Below are 15,519 nucleotides of genomic sequence, written 5' to 3'. Positions count from 1 at the left end.
CAGCTCAGCCTTGAAGAAGTCAGAGTTTTTTGAAAGGAAGAACCATCTCTCTAAGCCGCTTCTTGATTTTTATGATCAGAACCATATGATGACTCTCAAAAATAGCATTTCCTTTGGCTACTCCCCAATCTTAATGGCAAAATAATAAATTGCTATACCATTCCGTGAGTATCTCCCATGAATTGCCAACTATTCTTTTACAAAAACACACACCCTGAAATGAGGCTATCTGCACTATTCCTATGGTAAACTGGTATAGTTATAGTGTTGGGCTAAATTTGGAAGGTCCATGTTCAAATTCACATTCAGCCATGAAGCTCACTAGGTAGCCCTTGGACCAGACACTTTCTCTGAGCCTGGTCAACCTCAAAGGGCTGTTGGGAGGATGACTGCCATCAGATGCTGCTTCGGTCTCATTGCAAGAAAATTGTCAGTGTAAAAAATACATACATTTATGAAAAGCAACACTTGAGAAAAAGGGAATACCCAGCATTATACAGTTTCTCTAACTGCAACTCCTAGCAGATACATCCAAAGCTGCACCATGAATTAAACACATTCATTAGTGGAGTACTTAGTACATTTGGAACATACAGATGGAGAACAGCAGGGTGCATATTTCCACTTAGCCTAAAAACTGACAGAATGTTCCTAGGCAAGTTATTCTGTCTTCCTCAGCTTTGTCCACGTCACAAGTCTATTGTGAGGATATGCTCTGCAGCTTTTTGGAGAAAGAGTGGATAAAACCACAAGAAATAAAATACAGTAGAGATCATATAAATATATATGACTGAGATGGAGAAAATAAATCTCACAAAGTAATATTCCTACTGGTTTTCATCCCAGTTTTGGAAGTAATGTAAAGCAAAACAAAAATCCTGAAGCATCCATTCAAAACCCCGGCAGGGTAGTGGGAGAAGTGCCCTATTTTGTTGGCATCAGTGAAACCTCAGCCTCCTGAGTTCCCTCCCTTGCATTCCATCAGTCTGTGCTCCAGGCACTTAATTAATAATACTTTGCCTCATCAAAGCAGCTTGCTTCAATTTGCATGGAAACAGCAGGGAGGGAGGGATAACCTACACAACTGTTAACTGTTCTTAGGCAGTTAAACAGCTATCTTGCCATCCCCCAAGCAGACCTGGTTTCTCTGCAACAACAGAGACTGCAACTGATAACAACATTAGACGTGGCAAGGGCAGGTAGGGAAAACAGGGGAAATCTCTATAAACCACATGTCTGGAACAGCAAAGAAAGAAGCAAGCTGAGAGGGTCAGTTTATTTAGAAGCCAGTGTCTGGTACCTATCATACTAAGGATTTAGATTTTGACGAGGTAGCCATGTTAGTCTGTGCTAGCATATCAGGCAAAAATGAAATAAAAATAAAATACAGACAACAAAAACATTGTGACACCTTAAAGACAAGCTGCTATATTTTAATTTGAGCTTTCATGGAGATGTCCACTTCCTCAAATGTTTGGACATTTTGAAGACCTTCTCTTCCAAATGTCCAATATCACCTTCACTTTTGTCACATGGTGGTATAAGAATGTGTTGCTGAAAGCTAACTGTGGAGAAATTGTGGGAAATGGGCTTCATGATATTAATCAGGGGACATGTCTATGGTGGGAAGACCAAACGGAGGAAATTGAGCATTTGAAGCACCCTCTGTCACTGTGCTCGACAGAAGAACTAGCCAGAATGCATTTCAAACAGGACTGGTCTATGGCTGTCCTACTCATATGGTGTATAGATTAGTTCAAATCAGGGCTTGGAATGTGTGTTAGACTTTGCTAGGAAGGTCCTTCCTGCCCAAGGGTATGATAATTGAGGGATGAAACCACCATTAAGGAAGCAATCCATTAGCCTAGGGACACTTGAAAGGGATTAATGGTAATGACAGGTGGTTAAGCATCTGTAACATCAAGCTGATAGCAGGACCATAAAGAAGGCTGACCTCCAAAGAATTGATACTTTTGAATTGTGGTGCTGGAGGAGACTCTTGAGAGTCCCCTGGATTGCAAAGAAAATAAACCTACCCATTTTGAAGGAAATCAACCCTGAGTGCTCACTAGAAAGACAGATCCTGAAGCTGAGGCTCCAATACTTTGGCCATCTCATGAGAAGAGAAGACTCGCTGGAAAAGACCCTGATGTTGGGAAAATGTGAAGGCAAGAGGAGAAGGGGACGACAGAAGACGAGATGGTTCGACAGTGTCATTGAAGCTACCAACATGAATTTGACCCAACTTCGGGAGGCAGTGGAAGACAGGAGGGCCTGGCGTGCTCTGTTCCATGGGGTCATGAAGAATCGGACACAACTTTATGACTAAACTCACCACTCTTGTCCATGCGCTTGTAATCTCGAGATTAGACCACTTTAATGCGCTCTACGTGGGGCTACCTTTGAGATTGATGTGGAAGCTTCAGATGGTGCAGAATGTAGCATCCAGACTTCTTAGTGGGATAAGACATCAGCATATTTCTCCCACTCTGGCTACCTTGCATTGGTTGCCCACTCATTTCTGCATTGATTTCAAAGTGCTAATGTTGACATATAAAGCCCTAAATGGTTTAGGACCTCGATACCTAGTAGAATGCCTTCTCCCACCTAGATCTACTCGAATGACTCGGTACAGCCAGGAAAGGCGGCCGAGGGGCCTAACGAAGCTGGGTGTTTTTAAGAGCAAACTTAAGACCTGGCTCTTTAGGCAGGCCTTCCCTCCGGTCACTACTTGATTTTCTTTTCTATCTTAACTTACATTTTGCTTTTCTATCTTGAATGCCACTAATATTATTGATTTAAATTGTCGTTTAATTGTTCATATATTGTTTTTCATGTTTTTACTGTAAGCTGCCCAGAGCAGACGTAGTCTAGATGGGCGGGATACAAATCTAATAAATAAGTAAATAAATAAATAAAATAAACAACAACATCAAGCTTTGTTCCATATAAAGTAAGCCTGAGAGAACTGCTGGATAGCACAGTGATTTAAGTATCTAGCTGTGGAGTCAGAGGTTGGGAGGTTGCACAATACTTTGCAGGGGAAGTATCGAAAATTTATTTTCGGACACCAACTCTCATAACTTCCCAGCCACATGGTCCTGAGAGTTATAGCTCAAAAATTGGTTGTGGGAGCTTTGAACCCTATAGTTCAAAAATAAATTGAAACAGAATGGATTTGGGGAGTTGTGGCCCATTCCCCCCCCCAACAGTGCTTTGCACACTGGAAATTGGCAAAACCCAAGATGTTAATGATGAAAAGTGAAATGTAGGCACACGCGCAAAAAAGCAACAGAAGTATGACGTTTTTTGATGTTGCCTTTGTGTTCCACCCTCTTGCAAATATTAATGGCCAGTATAAACAGTTCTCACCTCTCTTTATTTGGTAACTGAGTTAACTTTATTAAATAGACTCTGGGGTTGGCAAAAAGCCTGAGTCTGACTAGTGCCATTTCAAATTAAGGGAAATCTCGCCTGAGGAAAAGCCATAACGCAATGAACATGCCTGGCTCTGCAGGTAAAAAGGTTCAGTGCAGCTAAATCCAAATGAGTTCAGCACCTTGGTTAGCATCCTTAAAATTTTGGATTAAAATCCAGAGTAGATTTACCAGCCCCAGTCACCAGCCTCCCTTGTTCCGGTGAATGAAAGACCCCTGCTTAAGACCCTGGACTATTTGGACTGGACAGATAAACTGACTATAGAATAGCTACTCAACTAACATTAACTTCATTAACATTGACAATTAAGAAACTGAAATAATTAGAGATTTTGTATACGTTGGTCCAATCATCAGCTCAAAGCAAGGTTGCAGCCGAGCAATCAGAAGAAGACTCAGAAGGACAACAATGAAGGAATTAGGAAAGATAATCAAATGTAAGGATGTGTCACTGGAGACCAAGGCCAAGATCATCCACACTCTTATTTGTCCAATCACCATATATGGAAGTGAAAGCTGGACAGTAAAGAAAGCTGACTGGAAAAAAGTATTCATTTGAAATGTGGTGCTGGAGGAGGACTTTGTGAATAACTGGCACTGCCAGAAAGACATACAAGTGGGTCCTAGATCAAATCAAGCCCAAACTATCTCTGGAAGCAAAAATGATGAAACTGAGCATGTCATGCCTTGGGCACATTATGAGAAGGCAAAAGTTTCTAGCAGAGACAATGATGCTGAAGGTAGCAGGTTGAAGGCAGCAGGAAAAGAGGAAGACCAAATACAAGATAGATTGGCTTCCTAAAGGAAGTCACAGGTTTGAGTTTGTAAATGCTGAGCAAGGCTGTTGAAGACAAGACATTCTGGAGATTACTCATCCATAGGGTCACCATAAATCAGAGATGACTTGACGGCACATAAGAACAGCAGCAGCAGATAAATTATTTAAACTCTAGTCAACTTCCAATTTCGCAACTATTCTGCAAGGTAAACCAGGCCAAGAGAGTGACTAGCTCATAATTTGGAAAGGGCAGGAAATTCAAAGCCACCCCTGCTGCCCAGAGGGCACTGGGGACAGGAGACAGAGGGCAGTGGGTGCAGCTTTCGAACCCCCGCAAGCCAAAAGCTGCCCCAACCTCCGCACCCGCTACCGGCTTTTGGCTTGCTGGGCTTCGAAAACTCCACCCACTGCCCTCTTGTCTCCAGTCCCCAGCAGCAGGTGCAGCTTTGGAAGCCTGGGATTTTTCCCCCCTTTGGCTAAAATGGATTAAATGGTTTTCAATGCATTCCTATGGGAAATGGACCCTCGACCTACAGACTTTTCGACCTGCGGCCACCGTTCCAATACGGATTAATTCCGTAAGTCGAGGGTCCGCTGTAGCTTCTTTCCTGTCTCTGTGCTGGTCTGCTGATCTGCTTTGAATCAGCATGTTCTCCAAGTGGTCTGTCTGCCAGTTCTCTGCTTAACCCAATTCTCTCTTGCCTGCTGCTTCAATCTGTATATCATCTTCAAGAGCAAGTAAAAGAGCTGTGGTGCATCTAAATAGGTATGAAAGGAATGTTCATGTTGGAAGCAAGTGATTTGGGCTTCTGGATATATGGGGTGGGGTGAAGTGAAGTGGGGAGGGTATGTTTTTCATGCAAAGTATTTAAGTTTCATTCCCCCATCCTTGCAATTCCAAGTAGTGTTGAGTAGCACTGAGAAAGATGCCTGTCTGCAATGCAAGAAACCTGCTAACTATCAGTGTTGACCAACCTTCCCAGTCTCTGTCTCCAAGATGTAGTGGACTATGCAGTTTGGCATTGACCAGGCTAGCTAGGACTGGTAGTAACTGTATTCAGTGACATCTGGAGGACCAGATTCAGGATCATGTGCACATCTGCATTATGTCAAAACACAATCTGTGTATGAGCAAGCATTCTGTTCATCCTAATGCAGTAGCAAGTACTGAAGTAAGGGAAAGCAAAAGTGCAGACCTGGGGGACACATGTTGCCCCCGATGCTACCATTCGTCCCCGAGCCATCCTTTCTCTGGGTATGAAGAGAGAGAGGGATGCGACTATTCACCTTTTTAAAACACCACAGGTCATCCTGCACCATTTAACCAGAAAGAATACCTTTTCCTTCAAATCCAGAAGCAAATTTCCAGCCACTTACAGTTCCATTTTGGTTACTGTTAACAGCATCTGTAGCCTCCACAAGACCCAGGGGTAGAAAATTGACCTCCACACCCTGCGAGTGTGCTATGCGCATGTGCGTGAGCAACACCCCACGAGAGTGCGCTCCACCCCCTCCATGGGCGCACCACCCCACTCCCCCCGGTCCGCAGTTGGGAAAAGGTTGGGGACCACTGGTTTAAAGCTTCATAGTGAAGGAACTAGGCAAATTTTAGATAGAAGATAGTTCCAAAGATGAGGGGTAACAGCCAAGAAGGCCCAGTTCCTGGGCCTTTCTTAGGGTCAGTGTTCTCAACTGCCCCATCTCGGAAGATTGTGTACAATGGACCAATCTCATTGGAAGGCTGTGTTCTGCCAGGTACCGTGTTTCCCTGAAAATAAGACAGGGTCTTATATTAATTTTTGCTCCAAAATGCATTTGGAGCACCTCTAATTTATTAGAATTGTACTGCATCAGTTAGGGAAATATTTTTTTAAAAATAAGACAAAAAGAGAGGAGGGAGTTTCTCCATCCTCTCTTTTAATGTTAAAGCACACTGAATATGTCACAGGGTTGTCATGTCAGATAACATTGCCCACAGTTCTATTTGGGTGCAAATTAACCAATTGGACATGATACAGAATGGGTTAATCAGGCGCACTCCCATTCACATCAAATAAAGTACAGGCTAGTGCTTATGTCAGAAAGAAACTGGATAGCTTGTAAAAGGGGCAGGATGGGTCACTCTTATTGAAAACATATGTGGTCACCAGAAAACAGAGTGAACTGAACCATACCAAAAGAGAGCCAAATAGCAAGCTATATGCCCATCTGATCACCCTCATTGTTTACCTAAAATAAAAAATTGTGATGATGCTGTAGGTGGTGGGAACTACTGTACATATAGTCTTAGTTCTTCATATTATAGTGCATACCAGTCTGTAACACCTGATTTTTTTAAGGTAGCATCTATCACTTAAAGAAAGCTACAAATTTAGCTACAGAGAGATAGGGGAAGAGCGAGCTACATTAAGCCTGAAATGCCTGTGGTACAAATCTTGATTATTTTCTACCTGTATTCTGGCAAATGATTTGATATAGTACAAGAGGTTAGTTTCCACAGAGAATTACCTTCAGAACATGGGCATGCTTGCTTCTAAGAGGAACAACATCAGTTTCTCTCCCTGCACTGCCAAAGCTGACAACCAAGAGTTGGTCTACATACATATTTCAAGGGATAGCAGCAATATAGGAAGAACAAATCAGTGTGTAATGCTAGCAAATTATGAAGTCTTCCTGGGTCCCCCTTAAAGCATTTAGCAAAACAGCTGTTTCTCAAATGGAATCACACAGATGTCATCATAATCTCCCAGGAGTTGGGTTTTTCTCTAGGAGTCTTGTGCCAATGATCTCCTTATATCCTGGACTTGGCATAGCATAACAGGTCTTTGCATCACATAATAATCAACCAGTATTTCTGCAGACCTGGTAAGCCAGCAACCTGCTCTCAAAACCCTAATGCATATAACTCTCCAACATGAAGGTAACTATAAAAAGTCACCTCATACCAGAGGGACCATATCAATCAGTGGCAGAGCATATGCCTTACCTGCGTATCAGCCACATTCATAATAGAACACACTGAGAGAAACTGAAAGCATAGTGTAGTTGTGGATGAAAAATGAACTTCATACATAAATCCCCAAAGGAATAGAAATAAAATTGCCTCTCTCTCTCTCTCTCTCTCTCTCTCTCTCTCTCTGTGTGTGTGTGTGTGTGTGTGTGTGTGTGTGTGTGTGTGTGTGTGTGTGTGTGTGCGCACGCGTGTGTGTGTGTGAAGTCAGTAACAAAGAATTATAAACCACTGGGAAGCCACATGAAAGGCCAGTATGGTGGTAACTTTCTAGTTACGCTTCAGCTCCAAACTACAGCAGCAACTTCGTACATATTTTTCCTCTAGTCTTAGAGTGTCTCTGGATGAAATAAACATCTCATGTTCCACCTCTGTATTTATTAGCTTGTTGTAGAGCCACCGGAAGAATAATTGTTTCCAGGGACGTTGTACATTTTCTGCAAAAAAACGCTGGAAGATAAAAGACAAGAAACATAGTACTGCTCTTAGTAGGCATCCTTTAGTCTCAGGAGATTATGGTAACATGCTCTGAATAGAGGTCTTGGAACAGCGTCTAGTGTGGCTGAGGAAGCCAATCCGAGAGTGACAATCCCTTCCACACTGAAGACAAATATAATCTGTCCCCTGTCCAGCTCCCTGATTTTGCTGGTTTCGGAACTCCCTCTTTGCCTCAGCCTGCTGAACAAGTGTCTCTTCAAATTGGTAGAGGCCATGCTGCGCTGCCTGCCTCCAGGCTGAATGCTCAGCTGTCAACATTTCCAATCTGTTGAGGTCCATTCCCAAGGCCTTCAGATCCCGCTTGCAGATGTCCTTTTATCGCAGCTGTGGTCTCCCTCTGGGACGCTTTCCCTGCACTAATTCTCCATACAGGAGATATTTTGGAATCCAACCATCAGTTCTGCTCTAGCAACAAAGAAAATGGGCCAAGAGAGATTCTGAGGATAAAGTTTGAGAAAGCTACATTTGTATACTGTGGTTTCAAAAATTCATCAGCACCTCTACTACTGCAGTCCAAAACATTTAAACTTTAGTTTAGACTAAGCTTTAGTTGCACAGCTAAACAGTTCAGCGTAAAGTGTTTTTCTTGCACAAGTGTTCTAAAGAAAGATGGTTAAATTAGCCATGAAGGAAAACAAGATGATCCATCTATCTGGTTTGTTAAAGGGGGAGTTTACTCTTGAGTGAATATGCACAGGATCACAGTCTCAATCCCATACTGTTTCCTGCAAAGAGCAAGGCAGTGGTGGCAACATTGACGAAAAGATTCCTAACACACCGCAGCAGGAGGGGGACATACATAATGAAGGGAAACAATGTGGTGGCTCTGTATATTTTTTTTTCTTTGTACCAACGTTTCAACACATATTTGTGTCATACACTAAAGATGTAGAATGTAATACTTAAAAATGATTTTTAAAAACTGTTTGCAGTGGGCACGTACATTAAGGAGATGAACACGATTTCTTCTTGATAGGTTTATATTACAAATGCAATTACAAAAAAAATTGCTCAGAGCACCTTTTGTAGTTTTGTCTGGTTCAGCAGGTGCAGTCTTTCATGGATCCAAGTGCTGGTCACTGCAAGGCTGAATTACTGCAGCCCACTGTATGTGGGTGGCCCTTGAAAATGAAGCAAAAATTCAAGTATAGGATTCTACTGTTAGAATTATGGCTGCTTTTCCTAGGGGAAGTCATATTACTTTGACTTGTACTGCTGGATAGCTCAGTGGTTTAGGTATGGGGCTGGAAGCTCAGTTCCCCATTGTGCCTCCTTGACAGGGAATGGACTCAATTATTCTTAGGGTCCTCTCTAGCTCGGCAGTTCAAATATTATTATTACTGTATTTTTCCATGTATAAGATGCCCCCTTTATAAGACACACACACACACACACACACTTTTCTAACCCCAAATTAAGAAATTTTAACTTAGCTTTGAGTATTCAGCCTCTGGGCTTAGAACGCTTGGACATTACGAGTCCCTGTTGAATCTGAGCACTGCCTACAGCCTCCACCTCTAATGAGGTGTGTTCCAATTGGTTTGTACAGCATTAGCTGATCTCAGTTCCATAAGGCTCGTGGTTGGAGGAAGCTAAGCCTCCTGATTGAATGAAGCATGTTTACAGAGGAAAGGTACAGACAGTTCTGTTCTCTCCTCAGCTTACTTCCATGTATAAGACACCCCTCAATTTTTAGCGTAATGATTTTAGGAAAAAGTAGCACCTTATACATGGAAAAATATAGTACTTTGATTTGAAAACACAACATTGCCTGGGAGAGTTATTTCAAAAAGCACCAATTGCACTAATCAACTTGCTCATATATTTAAATGATCAGAAAGTCCTTTTGTATTTGGATTCTGAAAAGAAAGTACACTTATCATTCACAAAAGAGAAAGCCTTATTATTTGTGGTGCCATTTGGACTTTGGAACAAGCTTTCCATGGAAGGCTCATTGGTGCCAATGCTGTACTCTATTTGATGTTAGAAACTTTATTTTTGCAAGCATTTCAAAAAGCTTTAAACATTTTTATTTGTAACTTTAAAATTCTGTTTCAAATAGCGCTTGATAATGTTGGCCCTCTTGGTTTAATCTACTTAAAAATGTAAGTTTTATTGCACTGTTTTTAAAAGATTTTTTTATTTTAAAGTACAACATCCTCAAATTCTGTTTACAGGATTTGGAAATAAGGCACAATATCTAAAATTTTGAATGAACAAGCTTTAGTAGACTTAAGACTTATGGCTTTTGGAGGTATGTTTTTCGCTATGTTATTTTTGTTGTTATCTTTCTTATGTTTTTTGAAGTTACCTGATAGTTAAAGTCCACTTTAAGCATCTTCTCTTGCCAAAGCCAGCACTACTGTTAGGCAGAATGGGGCATCCACCTCATGTGACAGAGTGGAATGGGGAGGCGTGCAGTGGCTTGGAGCAGGAAGGACAGAGCTACGTATATTGGCCATGGGTCCTGTGTTGGCCTCCCCTAAACTAGTCTGCTATGCCAGGAAGAGATGATGCCATCACAACTGCCAAAATAAGACATCTGCTCAGGTTTTGCACATGGACTGGAGAGCATTGTCTTTTTCTTTATCTCAGCCAGGCAAATTCTAGCAAAATGACTTTGCAACATACACAATACCTGCGATTGTAGATGAAGAGCTCAAAGGAAAGAATCCAGAAGACATTTTTATTCTCATTGTTGCTTGTACTTCCAATGAATGTATCTCATTTTCCTTTCTCTAGCCATTTAAAGAGAATTAAGGAAGAATCTCTCTCTGTGTGTTCCAGCTATAAACCATGGAAGACTGTTTTCAAAAAGAGCCAGATTCAATCCTTTAGAAATAAAGAGCCAAGATAAACATTTTTTTTCATCCTGACAGATTAACACTGGTTGGTTTCCAACAGAGTGCTGAATGTAAAGTGCTTCTGCTAATGCAAAATGAGTTGACCCTACCTAATCACTGCACATACCCTCCCATTAAATCTGCTCACACCAGGAGGAACGGTGCAGAATACAGCACAAAAGGGTGATGCAATCAGAGAAGATGAGAAAAAAAAATCAAGTGTTCTCTCCCCAGCAAGCAGAACTGCTTTCCACTAGTACAAAACCATCACTGGGTAAGTCCAACAATATTACACTCTGAGACCCTGTTCCCAGACTCAGATTCTTGTAGAGTGGACAAATATCAGGAAATCAATGCTGAATGTTCAGCCAACCACATGGACTCTTCTCTATTTTATAGCACCTCAGACCTGGTCTTTCCCAGAGATGCGATGGGTTCCTCTTTTTGAGAAGACCTAAAAAAAAGATGTGAGCTCTCCACAACATTGTAAATTTTAGAAGTTTGGTTCCAACAATTTCAGCAGATCCCCTGGTAAATCAATGCTCTCAAAAGCATATGTGTGCTGCGTAAAGCCTGTGAAATGTACGAGTTTTCGGATTACAACTCTAGCATGGCCTTGTTGGCTGGGGGATTCTGGAAGGTTTAGTCCCTAAAAGTAACATTTCCAGCTAAATGGGGGTGCAGAGTATTAAAGCTAGAGGATGACACGAGGCAATTGCTTCATGAGAAACTGCTGCTTTAGCTTGTTTCTGTATCCACCTTGCTATGGAGAGGGAGGAAAAGACAATGGCCATAAAGCATCTACTGAAGACCTCAGAAATGGAGTTAGGGAGATCTGAGCAGAGCAAATGTCTTTCAGATAAATAAATGAATGGATGACTATCTGATCCCCAAATCCTTCTATGCAACCTCCAAATGTGCTGAGTTTTTTCTGTTGATCGACTTCTGGAAAGCTCTCACGCAGTAATGAAACTCACACACAGAGCTTGGGAAAGGTTTGGTGTGTTTGGGACGACAGCTCTCAAAATCTTCATTTTAGGCCAAAAATTAACTTCTCCAGGCACTGAACACTGCTATACTGCAGTTAATAGTGTAGTCAGTTCATTTGTTTTATACACCTCCTGGCTGTAGCCCCCACCTCACAGACAGTACATGCAATAATGGCCCCTTTGCTGTGGGTTATGATATGAGCAATGAGATTACAGGGACCCCCACACCCCACCTTCAAAGACCAACAAAGTCAGAAGGGCAGTCCATCAGTACCCAACCTCACACATACCATTTCCCACTTTCTACTTATAACTGCAGGAAATCTCATGCAAAGAGGCTGCAACTGATTATTGAAGAAGAGTTAAAAGAGGAAGGGCGACCCATCTGGCCTTTTGAGATGCGTGTCTGCACACTTTAGGGGTTACGGGCAGCCCAACCACAAACAGACTGCAGCTTGCGCCCTTGCGTTTGTAGCAGCTGAGCACCACCTGCTTGGCTCAGAGACAGACAAGGGAAGTCAAGCAGAAAGATTGGACTCAAGTCTGTGGGAATTCACAGCCAAGCCCGCCCACCTTCCTCTCCTCTTCACCCTCCCACAGGGCAGCAAAACTTACAGTCCTTGTAGATGTCTCCCCCCATCAGCTGAGCTGGGAGGGGGGCAAGGCAAGATGATTTTTCATTTGCCACGTGCCCTTCCTGCCCTCTTATGGGCAATGTTTCCCATTGTGGTTCCTTGATGTCTGCTGATGTGATTTGTATTGATTTTATGATATTTACTGTTCGGTTTTTCATTATTATTCTTTGTTTGATTATATGATTTGTTAAGCCATCCCAGAATAGTGCTTCACACTAATGGGGCAGTATATAAATGTATGAAGCCAGCAAACAAAAAGCACAAGATCATTACCTGCATATAGAGGGATGCACAAACTCTCTGACATCATGTACAGAATAAGCAAGCATTCAGAAGCTAATGCCCAAAACTAAGGCCCTGACCTCGCGAAGATGCTCTAGATTAGGAAGCCTTTTTAGGATTAAAAGAATCAAAACTAGTCAGCTCCACATTTAGAAGTGATGCTCCCTGAAATGAAAAAAGACGTCTTATTGTCTAGCACAAACTTTCTTCAGTTTGTTTTGTTTGGTGAATGGTCACAGGGTGGTAAACACTGGTTTTGTTCAAATTCTGACTGTTTCAGCACAATGCTCTGAAGCAGTGGTTCCCAACCTTGGTCCACAGATGTTCTTGGACTACAACTCCCAGAAATCCTGGCCAGCACCGCTACTGGTGAGTTTTAGTCCAAGAAAATCTGGAAACCCAAGGTTGGGAACTACTGCTCTAAAGGGATTGTGTTCATGGAGGAAAGATTGTGCTATCAACTTCTAATTCTGAACTTGAATTAGAGTTTGACTCCTAGACAATCCAAATTTGGAGAGGAGAAGTTTATGCAGCAGGCCAGTTTTGGGGGTACACAGGAGGTTGTGTGGCACCACGTCCTAGTAACCTGCTGCCATCTTTCACCATCTGCAGCCTAAGGTGACTGCGTCATTGTGCCTGATGTTACGGATGAGCATGAATGAGAAACAGTGTCTAATTATGAGTCACGGCGACAAAAAGAACTCCTGCTGCCAATCCATGGTGGCTCTGTAGAATGGCATAATTCATGGAATAAATCAAGACTATGGGAGCCTAAGCATTGGCAAAGAAGATGAAGTAGGAAGTCTGAAACGGAGAGCCAGGAAGTTAAAGTAGCATTACATATTCTCTCCCCTAACCCCAAAACTATTGTATAGCAGGGGATGGCTCAGTGTTTAGAAAATGACTTTTAAAAAGAATTAATTTAATGACAGACTGAAGCCATCTACAGCTGTGTGGCACGTCGAAGCTCTGAACTATGTTAACGATGGCTTAAGCACATTGTTACAGTAGCTCTTCTTCAGAGTCTGGCCTAATGTCTGTATACTATGAGTGATTGCTTCCTGCAGGGAGTCAGTCTGGAAGGATGACCTCTTAGAACCCTGCCCACATCTACCTGCTGTACTTCCAGTATTAAAGTGCAGAAATTTATCCTTAGATTTTTTCTTGTTAATGAGCCCATTTCTTAGACTCCAGTCCTTATGAAAAAATTTGCATTTGTTTTGTTCACCAGCTCAGAGAAAGCAAGGCAGCACAGATGAAAAAGACCACTCTTCTTTCTTGGCATGGCTGTCCACTGCTCTTTCCTCAAATTTGGTTGAAATGTTGTATTCCAAAAGCAAATATAAAGCAACGGGTACACAGCATCCAATTAAAGAGCTTGATTAGCATGTTAGCAAGCAATTTACGTAATATGCAAATTAGTTTGTATGAATTCCAGAGCAGAGACCCTTTACTGCTCCAGCCAAATAAGCAAACCTGACCTGAAAAAGCGTACAAGGGTCAAACCCTTTCAGCAGGATATTTCATTTGTTTTTGCTGACTGGTGATCAAAAGACCAAGTGACAGCATGCAGTCTGAATTTAATTTGTTCTAAGTCTCATCTGTGGGTTGAGAATTTGTTTGCTAAAGATTTAAATCACGTTTTTAAAACGCCATTTAGCACATTCATTCCCATTAAAAGCATCAAATATTTTACATTTTTGTTATAAAATATTATTATATTTTGTTCTAAAATATAATAAAATTTTTCAATCTTCTAGCAGAATATTTGTCTTCTTCTCCTCCATTTCTCTCTGGCTGGTGGCTAGACATTATGACAACTATAGCTACCTTGGATTCAACAATGTTGTCATGTTACATCCAAGCCAGTCTCCTTGGTTCTTCAGCCAACAAGTTATCTTCCTTTTTGCACTTCTTTTCTCAATTTATTTTAACCTGAATGATCAGCTGTAACAATCTGCACTTTATGTTCTCATTATATGCTTCAAACATTCCAGCCTTCTGAACATTATGGCTTTTATTACTTCTTGCTCCATATAGATTTGCTTTAGTGCTTCATCACCTCGATTCCTAGTGTCCTGTGACAAAACCCCATTTCAAATATTTATGTCTTTTTGTACAGTTGCTCTGTTAAAATCCATGATTCCGTGCCATACAGCAGAAAAGAGAATACAGAGCATCACACAATGAACATAATCAAAACCAATATTAAGTTGCTCCTTTCAATTTATTTATCTATTTTATTTGTTTCTTAGCTTTGTATACCACCCCATCAGTGCATAGCACTATTCTGCATAGTTTGCAACAACCTTTCTCTACCTTTCTTAATATTAATAAAGTTTATGAGATCCAAAATAAATTGTTTCTTCAAGCTGGATCCAACTTATAGCAACTTTGGCTTTCAGGGTAAGCAGTGATTTTGCCAGTTCTATACCCCAAGTGATTTTTCATGGCTGAGTGAGGATTCAAACCAAGACCTCTTGAGTCCGAGTCTGACACTCTATCAGCTACATCACATTGGGTGTCTGATCCATTGTAAATACCAGTTCTCCTCCATTTTACTTATGGGGCGTCTTCTGCTTCCAGTTATATCTAAGTGCCATCCCAGAAACTATTATCAGGTTAATGATTGTTTGCTGATCTTGAGGTATCTTATTCATATATCCAAAATAAGGAAAATGAAATGTTTAAAACGAGCAAAGTCCACTTATACTGTATAACTTCATTTATAATGTCTAGCATCATTTCCCTAAGTATATTAATATTTGGACAATACCAAAAGAAGTGCAATGTACCTGCTCCCACCTCTCCCCGATGCAAATATCTCTGCTCTAAACTAGTATCGGGAATTGGAATGTATGTGGTTGAGAAAAGAAATGCTAGTTTTTTGCACAGGAGTCCACAGGGCAGATGGCAAAGGAGATGCATGCCCCATGGAATTCTATTTTAATTCACACAAATAGATATACCATCTTGCAGTGGTACAGATTGTGTGTGCAGATTTTGCTAACATACCACTATAGATGTGAGCCTGCCTCCAGCAAAAT

The 15,519-nt window shown here is 41.5% G+C and overlaps 1 protein-coding gene across 4 annotated transcripts in view; it reads right to left on the bottom strand.

The window, feature by feature from the left end:
* Positions 1–15,519, bottom strand: part of PIK3C2B (phosphatidylinositol-4-phosphate 3-kinase catalytic subunit type 2 beta) — a 115,513-nt gene that overhangs the window by 92,755 nt on the left and 7,239 nt on the right. The window contains exon 2 of one of the 4 annotated variants that reach the window (XM_078391903.1): positions 8,744–8,844. The exons of the other annotated variants lie outside the window; for them this stretch is intronic. The gene's annotated coding sequence lies outside the window, so the exon portion shown is untranslated. The remainder of the gene's footprint in view (positions 1–8,743; positions 8,845–15,519) is intronic. 4 annotated transcript variants of the gene reach the window in all.

This window comes from Pogona vitticeps, chromosome 4 (genome assembly GCF_051106095.1).
Source record: "Pogona vitticeps strain Pit_001003342236 chromosome 4, PviZW2.1, whole genome shotgun sequence".
Classification (NCBI taxonomy): Eukaryota; Metazoa; Chordata; class Lepidosauria; order Squamata; family Agamidae; genus Pogona; species Pogona vitticeps.
The sequence above is the reverse complement of the archived record's forward strand: the minus strand, read 5'-3'. Positions and strand labels throughout refer to the sequence as shown.